This window comes from Scomber scombrus, chromosome 7 (genome assembly GCF_963691925.1).
Source record: "Scomber scombrus chromosome 7, fScoSco1.1, whole genome shotgun sequence".
Classification (NCBI taxonomy): domain Eukaryota; kingdom Metazoa; phylum Chordata; class Actinopteri; order Scombriformes; family Scombridae; genus Scomber; species Scomber scombrus.
The window spans coordinates 20,874,498-20,892,592 of NC_084976.1; the positions used below are offsets into that span (position 1 = coordinate 20,874,498).

At 39.5% G+C, this 18,095-nt stretch overlaps 1 protein-coding gene across 1 annotated transcript in view; it reads left to right on the top strand.

Moving 5' to 3' along the window:
* Window positions 1-18,095, top strand: part of LOC133984144 (carcinoembryonic antigen-related cell adhesion molecule 5-like) — a 150,759-nt gene that overhangs the window by 66,280 nt on the left and 66,384 nt on the right. The gene's annotated exons all lie outside the window — the stretch shown is intronic.

Genomic DNA, 18,095 nt, shown 5'->3' on the forward strand with positions numbered 1-18,095 from the left:
CTATTAAGACATATTTCATATCATCATTTATACACCAGCCTCCAGTTATGGATAAGTTATATAACAAACACAATATTTTACTTTTTTATAAACCATTCATTGTATACTGCTTTTAAAAAACCAGTATGCAAACATTAGTATTTATCTTTTGTTGAACATAAATGAATAAAAGTCAAACGTATAAAAAACAAGTACACATTTAGAGGACATAAATACAGCATTATTAAAATTATGTCAGCATCAAAACTTTACAGGGAAAAGTTGAGAAATCAGAAAATGAGTCCTCTCTGCAAATCATGAGTTAAAAAATAATTTTAATCTATTGGAAGACAGAGAATACAGTCAAAAATGTATGTGAGTGTGTTATTAAATGTATTTTTAAAATAGTTTTCTATCATTAAAAGAAAGAAACATGTCTTTGTCTATGGTAAATGAACTTCTGATACACGTCAACATTGTATTTCTGGCAGTGTTGATGAGTAAGGACCACACCAGCATCTAACCAGATTGAAGTGATATTTGGGAGTATACAGATAATGTACAGATGTTATTAATGTTTTATTCTCTTTTAAACCACAAATATACGGCACAAAGCTTACTGTATGTCATTGAAATGGTCTGCTTTAAAGGAATTAAAAAAACTTTTAACTAGTTATGTGTTTATAAAGAATGACAGTTGAAACAGATTTGGGATTGACTTCATCTTGCCAGGACAGTAAATCTGCTGTGTCATATTATCACAGAGAAATATGTATTATTGGTACTTTGACACAACGTTAATCGCAGGTTTTACAGACACAACAACTAATTCTACACAAATGTTTTACTCAAACTTACCCACTATAATTATAGCTAACTTTCATTAGCAAACAGATTCTTGAATACCATCAAAGCAATATTAACTGGACCAACTTAATTTGGGGATCAAATAACATAAAGAAAAATGTTCTTGTTTTAGAAAGAAATGTTTTTGGGCTGAAGTATAAATAGCCCACTTCTACAAGTCGGTCCCATAGGTGACCAAAATTTCTGAAATATAAATATACCACAAATACCAGCATGTGAAAAATCTATGTAAAAAGAAATTGAAAACAAAATATAGAAAGGTCCCAGTCTGGGTCCAGATGCTGGATTTAAGGATCTCGCTCCTGAAGTAAATCAACAGTGATTAAACTGGATTAAACAAAGCAAAGACCTGCTGAAATACACCAGTCAGACACAACATTAAAACGACCTGCCTAATATTGTGTTGGTCTCCTTCATGCTGGCAAAACAGACTCCAGAAGACCTCTCAAGGGGTCATTCATTTCATAAACGTTCAGTAAACAGAAGAAACCTAAATATCACACGTGTACACAGTACTTTGATGCAGAGTAATGTGTATAATTATAACTGTATTGTTAAGTGTTACAAACACATCTACTCACCTCTGCTTTATCTCAACAAGAAGAAGAAGACTGGAAACTGATTTTCAAATGGTGTGGACATTTTTCTCATCCCTGTAATGAATAGCACCAAACAGAGTTATTTCTAACAGGACGGCATCCTGCTCAGTAAAACCTAATACCACTTTGATCTGTGTCCCTTTATCCAACAGACCAACCAACACAACCACAGTTACACCACAGGAGGGCAACATACTGCAGATTGTTACCTTTTAGTTGACCTCTGGAGGCACTAAGTCATGGAAATCCAATCCTAAAGTCTAACACCAATAACTTAATAATGTTTATATTATACTTTACTTTAAAATCTCCCTATTAACAATTTATAAGCATTTTAGACTATAAACATTTAATAAATGGTTAAACATGCCTTATAAATGCAGTTATACAGAGACATTTTAAGTGTTGATTAATGTTATAACTTATCATGAAGACATATATTAGAGTATCATAACTGTGTGTTATGATATTGTTATAACCTGTTTATATACCAGCTAACATGCCTCGTCAAGCTTACAAAGGTCATGTTTATTGTTCACTGGTTCAGTCACTTCCTGTTTTATTTTGTCACTGTGTTCTCTGTTTTAGATTTCCTGTTCTCGGTGTGTTTCCCACTGTCAGCCTCGCCTTAAATGGCCTCACATGTGTCTTGTTTTTCCTGATTGTGTCTGTATATAAACCCTGTTAGTTGTAGTACTTGTTTTCTTGTTCTTGTTGTTCTCCCAGTATTTGTGAGTCCGGGGTTTTGGACTCTTGTAGTTGAAATGTTTACTACAAAATTGTGATGAATCTTTCTCTTTACTCATTACATGCCAGCACGGAGAAGGACACACAGTTTCAGCTTTTATACTGTAACTCCTAGTGGTAATTTGAAGAAGGGAAGTCATGAGGTAATAAAGCACATAAACCAACCATTTAACACTGCTGACTTCCTAACAAATAAGACACAGTCAATTCTACTACCATGTGTCTTTCCTGAGTTAACAAAAGTCATTGTACAGATGTCCTTAGGCATATAACAGATGTTAAGGCACACACACAACACAATAAATCCCTCACACTCTGCTTTGGATTTGAACTCTGACTCATTTCCTTTGGATTCATTAGTTTGCTTCTGCCATCCTGGATTTGTTTGCCTTGACCGACTGTTTAACTGTGTACCGAACCTTGGATTGGAAAATAAATGCTGTGTTATTCTTACTCTACCTGTCCTGTGTTGTTGTGCATTTGGGTCCAAGCTCAGTGTTTCAATCAGGCATTACACCAGCCTCCAGTTATGGGTCCCCAAAGGAGTTATATAAAAAATACATTTATATTTTAGTGTGTTTTAAACCCTTTTGTTTGTATACTGCTTATAAAGGCTAAAGGATTAAAACTTATCTTAGTTAAAATAGTTAAATAAAGTATTACTGATATTTTTGTGTTGCTCATTGATGAGTCTTATCTCTAATTATTTCGTATCTAAATCACTTTAAGTACTTCGTTGTTCGGAGAATGTCAGAAGTTCCAAAAAATACTCAATCAAAAAGTCACCAGGAGTCGTCCAGCTGAATGCAGTTAGAGTTTTATTGTCGACAGCAAAACCCGGAGCCAACATACGCAGACAGAATCTATGCATAAATGACACAAAGAGCTAAAACCTGGGGTCTCTTTTATACTGTCTATATTGCTGACCCTTCCAGAAAAGTTTCGACCCCCTCCCTCGGTGGAGTGAGTTTCAACCAATCCGCTTCTTTCCGCCCCCAACATGTACTCACGTTCATCGCACCCTCTTTCACCTCAAATTGAACTCACGTTCTTGGCGCCTATCCTAAAGACGCCCTAAAACGCCTTTTATGGCTATTCCTTCCGTTTCTATGCTAGCAGGTGTTTCGCTCTAGGAGATTTTGGATTACATCATTCTAGGCTTCAAGTTCTGTACTTTTCCACTTACTAGGTGCTGCCCCCTATCCTCCACAGCTGGTATTAGCTGTGTGGGCAATGTTTATCACAGATTTCTTTAAGTTCAATATTACCCAATTACTCTTATTACTGCAATCTTTTCTATAGTACTACTAATAATAATAATATAAAAGTGTGGTATATATAATCACATATATTGTGGTTTCTCATACTTATTCAATCATAAAGTACTTACACCTTCTTCGTTTAACATAATGCCTTCAAATTTGAAAATCTTCAGCAAATAATAGTCAACAATCAAGTACCCTTTTAGCAGATACAACATTGTTCATTGTTAGGTATTATCATCAAAATTTTACACTACATCATAAATTAATAAAAGTCAAACATGAATTCAAGTATACATTTAGAGGACATAATTACAGCTTTATTAAAATAATGTGAACATCAAAGCAAAGGAAAAGTTGAGAAATCAAATGAGTCCTGTCTGCTGCGTCATGAATAAAAAATACTAAATACATTTGCTTGGATATAATGGATGAGAGTGAATTAAAAATTAAAAATGTCTGTTTTTGAGTGCATTTTTAATAGTTTTGAATTAAAAAGGAAGAAACATGTATTTGAGCGTCGGTGTTACATTGTAGGAAATGAAGTTGGGGTTGCTGATTAGATGTCTAGTCTGCAAACTGATGTGATCAGTGCACTTTTCTCCAGGGAATATTTATTTGGTGGCTCATTAAACAAGTGAAAGTGTAGGACAAAACTTGTGTTCATGTTTTTGAATTCGATGAAGTGACTTTAGCAGGACAGTTGATGCATATCAAAGGAGAGTGAATATGTCACAATGGAACGCAGAGCAGGTAGTATGCAGCACAAACATCAAAATATCACTACAAATCTGAAACAGTGTAGATGTTCTAAGATAAAGTACTCAGCATGGAGGATTTGCAGTTACACTGTACAATCACTTCTAGACTGTCAGCACAAACACTAGAGGGCAATGCTCTTCAACTTTCGTCATAACAGCCTCAGTGGGTTTATCTCACTATGAACATAGTTGGCAACACAATACGTAGCAGGTATGGTTTTCGACACTGACACTGAGATATGAGTTGTATGATTGCAGCTGCCGGAAGACCCCATTTGTTAAGACAGTCAGAGTTTGATGGTTTAACTTTTCTCAGCTGTACACATCTCACAAAGACCAATGGATATATTACCTTTACTTTGTATTGTCTCTGTGGCTCTTACTGGTAAGAATCTTGAATATATGAGAGTTTTTAAGTCTTTCTCTTTTGCTGTTCATACATGTTGTCACTTGCAGAAAAGTTGCATTAGCTTTCACATTTTGTCTGAGGAGTTTATAAAACCAGCTAAAAGTCACAGCTACTAGGCTACTAACACAAATAGCTTTATACCACTGTGTACTGGTGACCATTCACTAACTGGGTCAGTTTGTTGAGATTTGAGAAATGGTTTATTGTGGTGTAATACTACTATCAAAGGGCACAAAACTAGAATCCCCTCATTAAAATAGATGGAGAGCACAATAGCATAAACTGCTCGACTAACACATTGGCAGCTTCAGCTATGATTTGTGACCCCCCTAATCATAAATGGACTATTCTACCAGATTTGGTTCAAAGTCAGGGTTGGAAACATGAAATAAATGTGTCTTTCCCCCAAAACTTTGTATGTATGCGAAATATATATAATATCCAAAGTATACATTTCCAGTTATTGTACAGTTAATTCTCATATTGTATTTTCAGATAGTATGCGAATATTTTTCTCACTACCAAAACATATAACATATATTAAAAGGGTTATATTGACTTATTAAAATTCTTTGTGTAAATCTATATTGTAAATTTTAGTTTTTACAATTTTATCAAGGTAAACCAATAACAATTTCAATTTTTACAATATTTGATGTGTAATTTTTTTAATTCATTGCATTTTGAATACAATCTTTCTTTGTAAAGGGAGTAAAGTTAATCATACTGATTTCAAAGTTAAAGATCCATTAGTCTTAATATACATTAAACCAAACAATATCATAACATCTTAGTTGATACCTAAATCCTACTACTATAATTGGAGAGCAGGATCCCAACCGCCTTCCATCTCCTCCAAGGTTCAGGGTGCCATTGCATATGGCATTTTTTTTACATTTCATTTCATGTCAAAGTCAATTTCTATTTCAATGTTAAAAAAAATAGTCTGCAGTTATACTTTTTATTTGGGACACCGGAGCCACAGCAACTTGGGACTATTTTTTCAGCCTGTGACGTAAATGCGTAGAGACGCCGTACGTAGGGGCGTGAACGACGGGATGAAAAGAGACAACGAGAGGAGACACATACTTACTATGACCATCATATACAAATATACATTCTTCTCAGTGCTTTGATCTATTAGTGTCTGTCTTTTGGCAAGTAAACAAAGGGTGCATTGTTCTAGTATACTTTTTTTTGACAAAACTTCTTATGTTTCAGTTGTGACTGCACATTTTCAGTACTCATATTTCACTACCAAATGTTTAAAAGTAACTCCTAAATGTTGCACATACACACTCTAATACAGCAGACACAAATCTGATTGTAAATATCAGAAAAGAACACGTAATTATACTTGGATTAACAATTACAATAGTTTGGGTCTTGAGGACAGTGCAAGTGAAGAGAGGTATGCCCACACAAAACAAATAAAAAAACAAGAAAATGTAGACTGTTTCAAAAACCCTTTCAGTCCCTAGGGCCATTCTACTGAATTGGTGCAAACTACTGTCCCCCAGTAAAAAAGAAATATTTAAAAATCATTTAAGTTTATAAATCTTAGATGTTTACAAAGATTATGCTATTATGTATTGAAACCCAAAATAATATTTGAGATAGCAGTAAGCTTAATATAAATAAAATCATAATTTTTTAAGCTACTTTGTTTTGCGAGGTGGCTGTCCACAACCCCAAACCCTTAAATTTCAATGAGTGAAAATGATGCTGAAATAATTTTTTCCATTTTTGTTTCTCAAAAGATCTTTCTGCTTTTTTTGAAAGGAAAGTCCAAAACAAATACATATATTTTACATTTAATTTGTAATTCAGGAAATTTAGTTTTTTATTTCACTAGCAAAATGGGGAACATTTTAGTTTGTGGACTGAGACTGATTTTAGTTTATGGTTCAGTCAGAGTTTATGCTCTTTACAAAGAAGAAATACAATGAATTTCAAAAATTACACTTACAATATTGTTATATTTTTAATTGCTATTGTTTTACCTCTGAAAACCTTTTAATAAAATTGTAAAAAATAAAATGTATAAAATATATTATTATAATTTATGTTGTGTGTTTCGGTAGTGACACATTTTGGGAAAGGAAGAAATATTCCAAAACTTTCTGAAAATACAATATGAGATTAATAAAAGACATGTGAACATTGGATATTATATATTTGCATACATACAAAGTTTGTGGGAAAATAAACATTTTTTTCAAGGTTTCCAACCCTGACTTTGCACCAATTTGGTAGATTTGCCCCCTAATCCCTATTCTTAAAGTCTGTGTAAAGTAAGAATAAATATGTGTTCTGAGTTTGACATACCACAGAAAAGTGTGTTTTATAACCACCCTGCCAAATTTGAATGGATAAAAAAATCTCCAAATATATGAAATTAGGCTTCAAAGTTGTGTAAAAGTCAGCCTCTTTCTCTGCTCCCAAACGCTGTGGGAGTGCCCGCCGAGTTCGCTAAAACCCCGCCCCCTACCAAGTGTCACCTGTCAATCAAAGTCACCACCTCTACCAGAAACATTGACGCTACGTCTGAGAGCTTTCTGCCGCTAGCTCAGCTGCTAGCTCGCCGGCTTGCTCAGCTAACTGGCTAACTGTAGACCAGTGGTCTCCAACCCTGCTCCTGGAGAGCTACTGCCCTGCATGTTTTAGGTATCTCCTCACTCTAACTCGTTATCAAGCAGCTGAGGCTCGTCAAAGGGCTTGATAACGAGTTGATTATTAGAATCAGGTGTGTTAGAGTGAGGAGATACCTAAAACATGCAGGGCAGTAGCTCTCCAGGAGCAGGGTTGGAGACCACTGCTGTAGACTGTTAGATATTAACAATAACTCGCCACTAGGCAGGTTAACCACTGAGGAGAGCAGACTCTCGGTCTTATATAGTAGGGGAGGGACCAAGGTCACGCCACTACATCACGGAGTAGCCCTTTTTTGCAGGCTCAGAAAATCAGGAAAAATGAGAGGGTGAGAAACAGTTTAAAGCTCTATCTCCACAATTCAGTACTGCATAGTTATCAGCCTTTTCACATATTTTCTGTAACCATTTTCCAAAATGTATAATATGTTTAGAAGTAAATCAATGAATTGACTTTACATGAACTTTAACAGAATGTTCATATAATAAACAGGATTATTTTAGTGTAAAAATGGTATCACTTAAAATGAATTCCATCTATGGCCTACATGAATTTATACATGGAGGAATAAATGTAACCTCCACTGTTTCATGTTTTAGTTTTTCCATATTATATAAGTTGAATGCTTTGTTTTCTATTGGAGTATCCTAACTGGCATCAAGTGACTGTCACTTTTGTTGGACGCCTGTTTCTGTTTACCTCCTGTCACTTGCGTTGAATGTGTATTATGTACAAAGAACAGCTGATTCATTTAGTTAAAATAAGAAATTATCTCTATGATACCGCCTCATGTCACTACAAAAACGTAAATAAGGTAGCAGCTGGTTGGATGGAAATCGCCATGGGGCTGGAGAGTTCTGATTAAGTTGCTGCTGACTATATTGTTTGTCATTTCCAGTAAAGGAGCATGAAAATATCACTATAAAACACGTCTTCCGTCTGACAAGTACGAACATGGAGCAGAAAGTACTCTCTCATCTTTTACTTGAGTGGTTACGTCTCCAGATGGAGATGATGAATGGAGTCAGTATGGACAGAGAGCAATGTCCAATGTTTCCTGATGCAACACGTGTTATAAGTAACGATATAAGAAGTCAATAATACTAATCTAAGCCTGCCTACACCTGGGGCCTGTTTCAGAAAGCAGGTTGAACAAGCTCTGAGCTAAAACCAGAACTCTGGCTTGACTATCTCTGAGCTGTCAATCTCAGAGTTTTCGGTTTCAGAACAGGTGATAACAGTTGAAAATCAACATTGAGTTAAAGTATACCTGAGTTAAGCTCATACATAAGGAGATAAAAAGCCTTCATCAATGGAACACAGATAACATGATTCACCATGGCAACAGGTGAAAAAAAGGGCTCAGTCCTCCTACTTCTTCCATTGGAGTCAGAAATATTAATGAATGCATGCAGATAATGAGTATATACAGTATATTTAAGAAAAAAAGCAACACAGTAGCAACAGCAAAATAACGTGAGCTGGTGTGGCAGAAAATTATGACCTAAATGCCTTTATACATACAATTCTCCTGTATTTTGAAGTGTCTTTCATTTGGAATGCTAAAGGCTAGTATTTAGTTTTAGTAGCTTTATTGTCATTATATTGAGGGTCAGACAACAATATAACACAATTTAGATAGCACTCCCTGAGCCATAACAACATTTAAGACAATTAAAAACAACTTAAGACATAAATATAATCATTAACAATCTATAAGAGCAACAAGTGCAATATGCAATATAAAAAGGTGCAAACAGTAGCAATTTTTGTTGTAACAGTAGGCCACAATCAGTGAGTGTTTGTGGGTGAGTGGGATGAGGGGATCGTGTTCATTAGTTTAACAGTTTGGGGGATGAAGCTGTTTTTCAGTCTTGTAGTGTGTGACTGAATTGTCCTGTTTCGCCTGCCAGAGGGAGGTAGTTGGAAGTGGTGGTGGCCAGGATGTGTTGGGTCACGGATGATTTTTAAGGCCCTTCCCTGACAGCAGGCTTGGTAAATGTCCCCAATTGCAGGAAGATGGGTCCAAGTGATGTATTGTGCCGTCTTGATGAGTCTTTGTAGAGCCCTCTGGTCCTTTTTGGTGCAGCTGGTAAACTACGCTGAGATGCAGTATGTGATGATACTCTCCACATTTCACAGGTAGAAGTTAACGAGCAGGTTCTGTGGCAGACCGGCTCTACTCAGCTTCCGCAGGAAGAAGAAGGCTATTGTGTCTTCCCAATGATGGTGGATGTATGTGCAGCCCAGGAGAGGACACTCTCCACTGCTTCACCATTAATGAACACTGGCTAGTGATTTGTTCTCCTCTCTTTCCTGAAATCCAATACAATCTCCTATGTTTTCTTATTATTCAGGATGAGATTATAAGTGGAACAGCAGACAGGTTTTGCACCTCATCCCTGTATGCTGACTCATCGTTGTTGGAGATCAGGCCGTGACGCCATCTGTAAACTTTATGATGGTGTTTGTTGCATGGATAGGCTGACAGTCATGGGTGAAGAGGGCACACAGGAGACACCCCTGAGGAACACCAGTGTTCAGGATGAGAGTGGAGGGTTTTTGTTTTCCCAGCCTGAGGACGGTTAGTCAGGAACTCCAGGACCCAGTTGCAGATGGTTGTGTTCAGGCCCAATCCATACAATCAACTGATCTGCACATGCCTGAAGTACCCGCCCCGTACCTGGTCCAGCTGCCTTCCTCGTGTTGATGTTGCTCAGTGCCCTCCTGACCTCATCCAGAATGAATGCCTGATGATCTGATGGCAGCCTGTCCATTACCCTGGTGTTGTTATCTGCATCAAAGCAGACAAAGAACCTATTAAGGTCCTCTTCTATTGAGGCGTTGCTGATTGTATGATTGTCATTCTTTTTGTAGTCTGTCATGACCCGTATGCCCTGCCACGTACGTCTGGAATCGTTATTGGTGCAATTTTTGCTGTTTTTTGCTTCCTTAATGCCATGTTTAAGATGTCTCCTTGCTAGGCTATAGGCTGTAGTGTTGTTGGCTCTGTAAGCAGCATCTCTGAAGCCCAATTTCCACCGGGGCTGTCAGTGGCGCGGAACGGCTGCGCCGCGGTCACCGGAGCTGAAAGGTGACACTCTATTCAATGAGAGTGTTTCCACCAGGGGCGTCCCAGCAGCGGCTCTCCACGTTGCAGCGCTATCAATCCACAGCATTTCTATTTTTGACGGAGCCGTTTCTAAATCGCGACAAGCTCAACAGAGCAGATTGCACCAGACAGAAAGTCAGACACCAAATCGGCATAATAAAACTTCCGTCTTTCAAAATAAAACAACCAGTGCAGCCTCCCGATCACATCTAAGCAACAAATATAGCGAACCCCAGCCGGAATTATGGTGAAGCGTACAGATGTGTTGGAAGCCTTTATTTATGTTCGGCCATCATCCTTAATTTTGAACACACATTTCTCCGTCCTTCTCCTTTCTTCATTTACACCGTAAGAGCTAATGGACAGATAAATAAATACAATAAGCTCTTACAACACAACATAACATTAGCAATAAACACATAAAAGGACTCGAAAGGCTCTTATAGCTCGTCAGCACCGCCATGAGGCCCAATACACATACACAGAGGCTAATGTTAGCATGGTTACACATTAAACATTTCTCCACAGTAAATGTAAAACAAGGAGGCACACATTGCTGAACATACACATTATTTACACACAATACCTTGTTCCCAACTCCAGCTAGTCGCTTAAACATCTGAAGGTATCCTTTTGCAGAAGAGCTGTAGTTTGTGACCGTACCGTCTGTCATATCACTAACGTGAAGAAAAGTTATTTACAAAGACGGGTACAGTTACTTCCGCCCGAAGAGTGCCAAAATAAAAGCATACAGGAAGTGAACGCCTTATTAATAGAAATCCTCTTAAAAGTTACTTACAACAAACACGAATAAAACAGACCCATTTACGTAGCCTTCTGACACATCATATAAGCACAAAAATCAAAGAAAATTACCAAATCAACTAAATTTGAGCAAAATCGGCCATTTAGTTGTGCTGCTACTACAGTAATTATGGTAGACTAAAGGCACTCGTTCGGATTTGGGCTGCCGTAATTACTGTATTAACAGTGCAACTTCATTTTAAAATGCATATTTCTCTCCCAGAGCATGCTCCGCTCTACTGCCGTAATGCTCCCGGTGTGAGTTGACGCCGGGCAGAGGACGGAGCTAAACCGTGGTGCAGCCGTTCCGCGCCACTGACGAACCCTGTGGAAATCCCCAGTAAAGCCGTGTTCACACCAAGCGCGATGACGCGATGTCGCGCCACAAGTTTACATGTTAAGTCAATGCAAACACGCGATTAGACGCGAATTCACGCCGGGCGGCGCGATAAAGCAATAAACACGACGCGATAGACGCGATGACGCGAAAAATCGCTTCAACCCTCAAACTGTGCAACAGTAAGCCTGAAGTACCGCTGGAAACGGCCATCGTCCAGACGGAGCTCCTGTAGGAGACGGTGGAACTCGCCGAGCTCTGTGCGCCTCCGGAGGATATCATGGACCCAGAAACAACGGCGGCGGTTGGCCTTCAGGCGTGTCTCGGACGTCCAGAGGAGGTACAGCGCAGCGATAGTTGTGATCTCAGCCATTGTTGATGAGAGAAGAAGCAACGGCGTTCCCGCTCGAAAGTGGGCGTACACGCGACGGCGCGATGACGCGAATTTTACATTATGGTCACAAAAGGGTCACGCGTCGAAACTCGAGCGATGGCGATGACAGATTATCATTTGTCGCGCGTTTTTTATCGCGTTCATCGCGCTTGGTGTGAACACGGCTTAAGACTTAGCAGGTTCCCTAACTTTGTTGTTCAGCCCGGGTTTCTGGTTAGGAAACTCATTGATTTTCTTAGCATTGGTGACATTTTCGGTACAAAAGTTGATGTATGATAGTACCAATGAGGTGTACTGATCAAGGTCTGCATCAACAAAAAGACTCCAATCAGTGCTCTCAAAACAGTCTTGTAGTTGTGTTGTTGTATCATCAGGCCACACTTGAACTTCTCTGCTAGTTGGCTTAGCTCTGCTGATGAGTGGTTTGTAAGCTGGCAATATTAACAGAGAGGTGATCAGACTGTCCAAAACTAGTGTCTAAAACACTGAGGGGAGCATGCGCGGGGTGAGAGGACGCAAGGGCTGAGAGCTCCTGGCCGCGTGTGAAACAATTCACTAAAAATCTTCTTTTAAAAAAAAAAAAATCTCACTTGAAAAGAAAATTAAGGGCACTTTCACACCAACAGCATTTGGTGTGCACTAAACAGTCCATTTGGACAAAAAACTCTTAGTTTGGTTCGTTTTCGTTGGTGTGAAAGCATCAATCGCACTCGGGTGTGCACTAAATCAAGCGGACCGAGACCTCCAAAAAGAGGTGGTCTCCAAAAAGAGGTGGTTTAGGTCCGCCTGACTCCGCACCAAATGCCGACCTACCGGAAGATGAGGGAACATCAATTGGACCAATTTTGATTGGTTTTGATTTGCCCTAAGGGCGCTTTCACACCACTGGTTCGATTATTTGGTCCGCACCAAGCAGTAAAATTGTTACTATGTAGCATACAGACTGTGTGGTGTGATCCACGTTCACACCTGCAAACGAATCAAAATTGCATTAATGTTTACAAACCCCCTATTTCAGATATGACTTTTTTAAATAAAGTGCAAAATGTGTGTCATGCTATTGTCACTTGCATTTTGTCTGTGTTAAAAGTCATATAGAGTTATTTAATCAAACTAATGTAGATAATGGAGACCCTCAAGACAGACCAGAAATTGTTATAATTTGGGATACTTCAAGGCTTATATAATAGGAATAATGTTAGGATATGCAGCAAAAAAGAAAGCAAACTTGGACAATGAGATAAATAAATTGAAGGAACAAATTGGTATTCTAGAAAGGAAGCATAAGATACAGGCTAGGAATTAAAATTAAAATTGGACAGTTTATTATGTAAGAAAGCAAATGATTTTAGACATAATTCAAATAAACTTAATTACATTTCTTTTAATAAATCAGGTAAACATTTAACCTCATTAGTTAAAAAAGTTTTAAAGAGAAAACCTATATCTCTAAAAATTTAAACATTAAACACAGTATATAGGAATACTAGGAGCATTAATGATGAATTTAAATCAAACTATGAGAACTTATATATACATCAGAGGTAAAGGACCATGGCCCTCTTCCATTTCTTGAATCACTCAATTTCGAACGTTTATCAACGGAGCAAAAAGAAGAACTTAATAAAGACTTTACCTTCACAGAAATTCAATCTGCAATTAAATCATTTTCTTTAAAAAAAAAAAAGCCCCAGGTATGGATGGCATCCCAATAGAATTTTACTAAACATTTTGGTCAAGCGTAAATACTAGTATTTATGGAAGTTGTAAATTTAGTCCAAAAAAAGTCATACACTCCCACAGACAATTTATTTATCAACTATTTCTGTTATACCAAAACCAGGAAGAGAGTGTAATAGAACTTCCGATTTCAGACCCATTAGTCTAATAAACTGTGATTTAAAAAATAATTACTTAAGTCATAAATAATAGAATAGTAGAGATTTTACCAAATATGATCCACCATAACCAAACAGGATTTATACAAAATAGAGATTTAAAAACAAATACTAGAACATGTCTATCTTTGGTACATTATGCAAAGAAGTATAACAAGGATTTAACACTAATGGCAGTCGATGCGGAAAAAGCTTTCAACCGACTCGAAAGATTTTATTTGTATAAAGTGCTAGAGATATATGATTTTCCAGTGAGTTTTATTAACATGATTAAAACTATTTATAAATCACCAAAAGCACAGGTTTACACAAACGAAATTCTTTCTAATCCGTTTGAATTAAGTAGTGGTAGGGCTCAAGGATGCCCTCTATCGCTTTCTCTATTCGCAATAGCAATTGAACCTTTGGCGCAAAAAATTCGACAAACAGAAAAAATAAGTGGCATTACAATTGGTAAGAAACATTTTAAATTTACTTTTTTGCGGATGATTTATTGCTTTACTTAAGTGATATAAACACTTCCATACCAGTTTTAATTGACATTTTCTAAGTTTTCAGGATACAAAATGAACGAGGAAAAAACAGAATTAATGGTTATAAATAAAACTACAAATGTATTTGAAAATTTTAAACAATTTAAAGTAAAAACACAAAATACCTGGGTTGTTATATTAGCGCAGATAAGTCACAACTGTATAAGGATAATTTTCTTCCATGAATTAAAGATTTTAAGCTAGATGTTGAAAGGTGGTCAGACTTAAAAATTCATTTGATGGGCAGAATAAATCTTTTTAAAACAATGTGGTTGCCAAAATTCCTTTATACTTTTCAGACTCTTACCCCACCCAAATCTTTTTTTAAGGAAGTGAATTCAATGATTTCCTCATTCATCTGGTCGAATAGAGCTCAGACTAAAGAAGAAATTACTACATTACCCCAGACATGAGGGAGGCTTAAACCTTCCCAATCTGGAATTATATTATAAGGCCGCTCAATGTCATGAACTAGGAGCGTAGAACGGGAGGACACAAATGCTCAACACAGCAGGTTCAGGCAAGAAAGGCAGGTTTATTACCAGGCAGGGTTCGGTACACGGGCAGGCAGAAGTTTCCAAATCGAGAGGCAAAAGGCAGGTCAACGGGGCAAGCAGGGTCAAAACACGAAAACAGGCTATGGCTTGAAACAGGCTATGGCTTGGTCTATAATAAGAGCTGGGACGAGGACTGTGAGGTACAACGAACTGGCAACAAGACTGTGAGACACACAAGGTAAAGTACAAGAGGTAATGAGGGAAGATGGGAAACAGGTGGGGAGAACAATCAGGGAGCAGGTGTGACAGGACGGGGGAAGGGCGTGCAGGAAGTAAATCTAGAACAGAGACAGAGGGTTAGTGATTTCAAAATAAAAACAGGAAAGACAAGACATAAACATGAAATGTGCAAAAGCAAACAGAAACTTGACAGACATGACAGTACACCCCCCTAAGGGCCGGCTCCTGAAGGCCCAGGTGCTTGAGGGTGCGAGGCATGGAAATCACGAATAAGTGAGGGGCAGACAATAAACCGAGAGGGGATCCAGGACCGCTCCTCCGGCCCGTACCCCTCCCAGTCCACCAAGTACTGGATCCCCCTGCCACGACGGCGGGCAGACAGGAGCTTCCTGACCGCAAAAACTGGACCGCCGTCGATGAACCGGGGGGGTGGAGGGGGCCTGGCCGGAGGGCAGAACTGGCTGGTGAGTGCTGGTTTGACATGACTAACGTGAAATGTGGGGTGGACACGCATGGACCTAGGGAGACGCAGACGGACAGAGACAGGATTAACAACCTTGGTTATGGGGAAGGGGCCGATGAACCTGGGGGCGAGCTTGCGAGACTCCACCCTGAGTGGCAGATTCTTGGTCGAAAGCCAGACCCTTTGACCCGTGGAGTAAGCAGGAGCAGACGACCTCTTTTTGTCCGCCGCGGCCTTATATGCGGTGGACTGCCGCAGGAGGTGCTGGCGAGCTCGCTCCCAGGTCCTCTTACAGCGGCGCACCAAAGACAGGGCAGATGGAACAGAGCTATCAGGGTCTGTGGAAGGAAAGAGAGAGTGGGTGACCATGTACTACATGAAACGGAGAAAAAAACAGATGATGCAGAGGGTAAGGAGTTATGAGCAAGTTCCACCCAGACCAGTTGTGATGACCAGGTGTCCGGGTGTTGTGACGCAGTGATCCTCAGGCCCTTTTCGAGTTCCTGATTGAGGCGTTCAGATTGTCCATTAGACTGTGGGTGAAAACCTGACGACAGGCTAACTGTGGCTCCCAATAGACTACAAAACTCCTTCCAGAACTTGGAGATGAATTGCGGGCCCCGGTCAGAGACCACATCCTCAGGGAAGCCATGAATCCTGAAAACATGATTAATTAATGCTTCGGCTGTCTCCTTGGCCGAAGGAAGCTTGGGGAGCGGGATGAAGTGAGCCATCTTAGTCTGTCAACAACAGTCAAAACAACAGTGTTACCACTAGAGGGAGGAAGCCCCGTGACAAAATCTAGGGAAATGTGCGACCATGGGCGCTTGGGTACTGAGAGGGGCAGAAGCTCCCCTGGTGGTCTCCGATGGGACACCTTATACATGGCACAGACAGTGCAAGCGTTAACATAATTAATAACATCATTCTTCATCTTGGGCCACCAGAAACGCAGCTGCACTACAGACAGGGTCTTAAGGATCCCCGGGTGGCAAGTTACCTTGTTGGTGTGTCCCCAATGTATAACCTCCCCCCGGAGTTCTGGGACCACGAACAGTTTGTCCTCAGGACACTCCGGAGGAACCTGGACGCTGACACTAGCCGCTCTGACCTTGTCCTCAATTCCCCAGGAGAAGGCCGAAACAAAACAGGACTTTGGGAGGATGGTTTTGGGAGCCTGATTAGAATTGTCTGGGTCAAACATACGAGAAAGAGAGTCAGGTTTGGTGTTTTTGGAGCCAGGGCGGAATGAGAGGACAAAATCAAATCGGCTAAAGAAAATAGACCATCTGGCCTGCCTGGAGTTTAATCTTTTGGCCGATTTCAGATATTCAAGGTTTTTATGGTCAGTCCAGACCTGAAATGGCTGTTGCGCCCCCTCAAGCCAGTGCTTCCACTCCTCCATAGCCACCTTCACCGCCAGCAGTTCTCTATCCCCAATGTCATAATTTTGTTCTGCACTGGAGAGTTTCTTGGAAAGAAAAGCACAAGGGTGCAGCTTACCATTATCTGGATTAATCTGTGAAAGTACTGCCCCAACACCCACATCAGAGGCGTCCACCTCGACTATGAACTGCTGGCGGGAGTCTGGGAGTCTGAGCACGGGCGCTGAGGTGAACCTCTTCTTGAGGAGGTTAAAAGAGGTTTCACATTCTATGGACCAGACAAAAGCTTGGTTAGGAGAGGTCAGGTTATGCAATGGAGCAGCTATGGAACTATAGTTGCGGATAAATTTGCGATAAAAATTGGCGAAACCAAGAAACCTCTGAACCTCCTTCCTCGAACGAGGCGTGGCCCACTCTGCAACTGCAGAGACCTTGGCAGGGTCCATCTGGATTTCCCCCTCAGACAGCACAAACCCCAGGAATGACACCGAGGGCTTGTGGAACTCACACTTTTCCGCCTTGACATACAACTGGTTGTCGAGCAACCGTTGTAGCACTTTCCGGACATGGTCCTTGTGAGTTTCCTCATCGGAGGTACAACGAACTGGCAACAAGACTGTGAGACACACAAGGTAAAGTACAAGAGGTAATGAGGGAAGATGGGAAACAGGTGGGGAGAACAATCAGGGAGCAGGTGTGACAGGACGGGGGGAAGGGCGTGCAGGAAGTAAATCTAGAACAGAGACAGAGGGTTAGTGATTTCAAAATAAAAACAGGAAAGACAAGACATAAACATGAAATGTGCAAAAGCAAACAGAAACTTGACAGACATGACACTCAAATGTTTTATATTGACCGGATAATTAATAATAAAAATGAAGAACCTTGGATAATTATTGAAAACGCTCAGTTACAACCCAATAATCTACTTTTAGCTCTCTTTTCGAAAAAAAATGAAAACAGTTAAATTTATAATTATTAGTACATTAAATGCTTGGAAACAAATAAAAAAGATAACAGATCAAGAAATAGAGATCCCCAGACATATTCACATTTGGAACAACTCATCAATAACTATCCAAAATATTAAACTGAACTGGGAGACGTGGATAAAGGGCGGAATTCTAAAACTATCGGATATTATCAACCACAATTC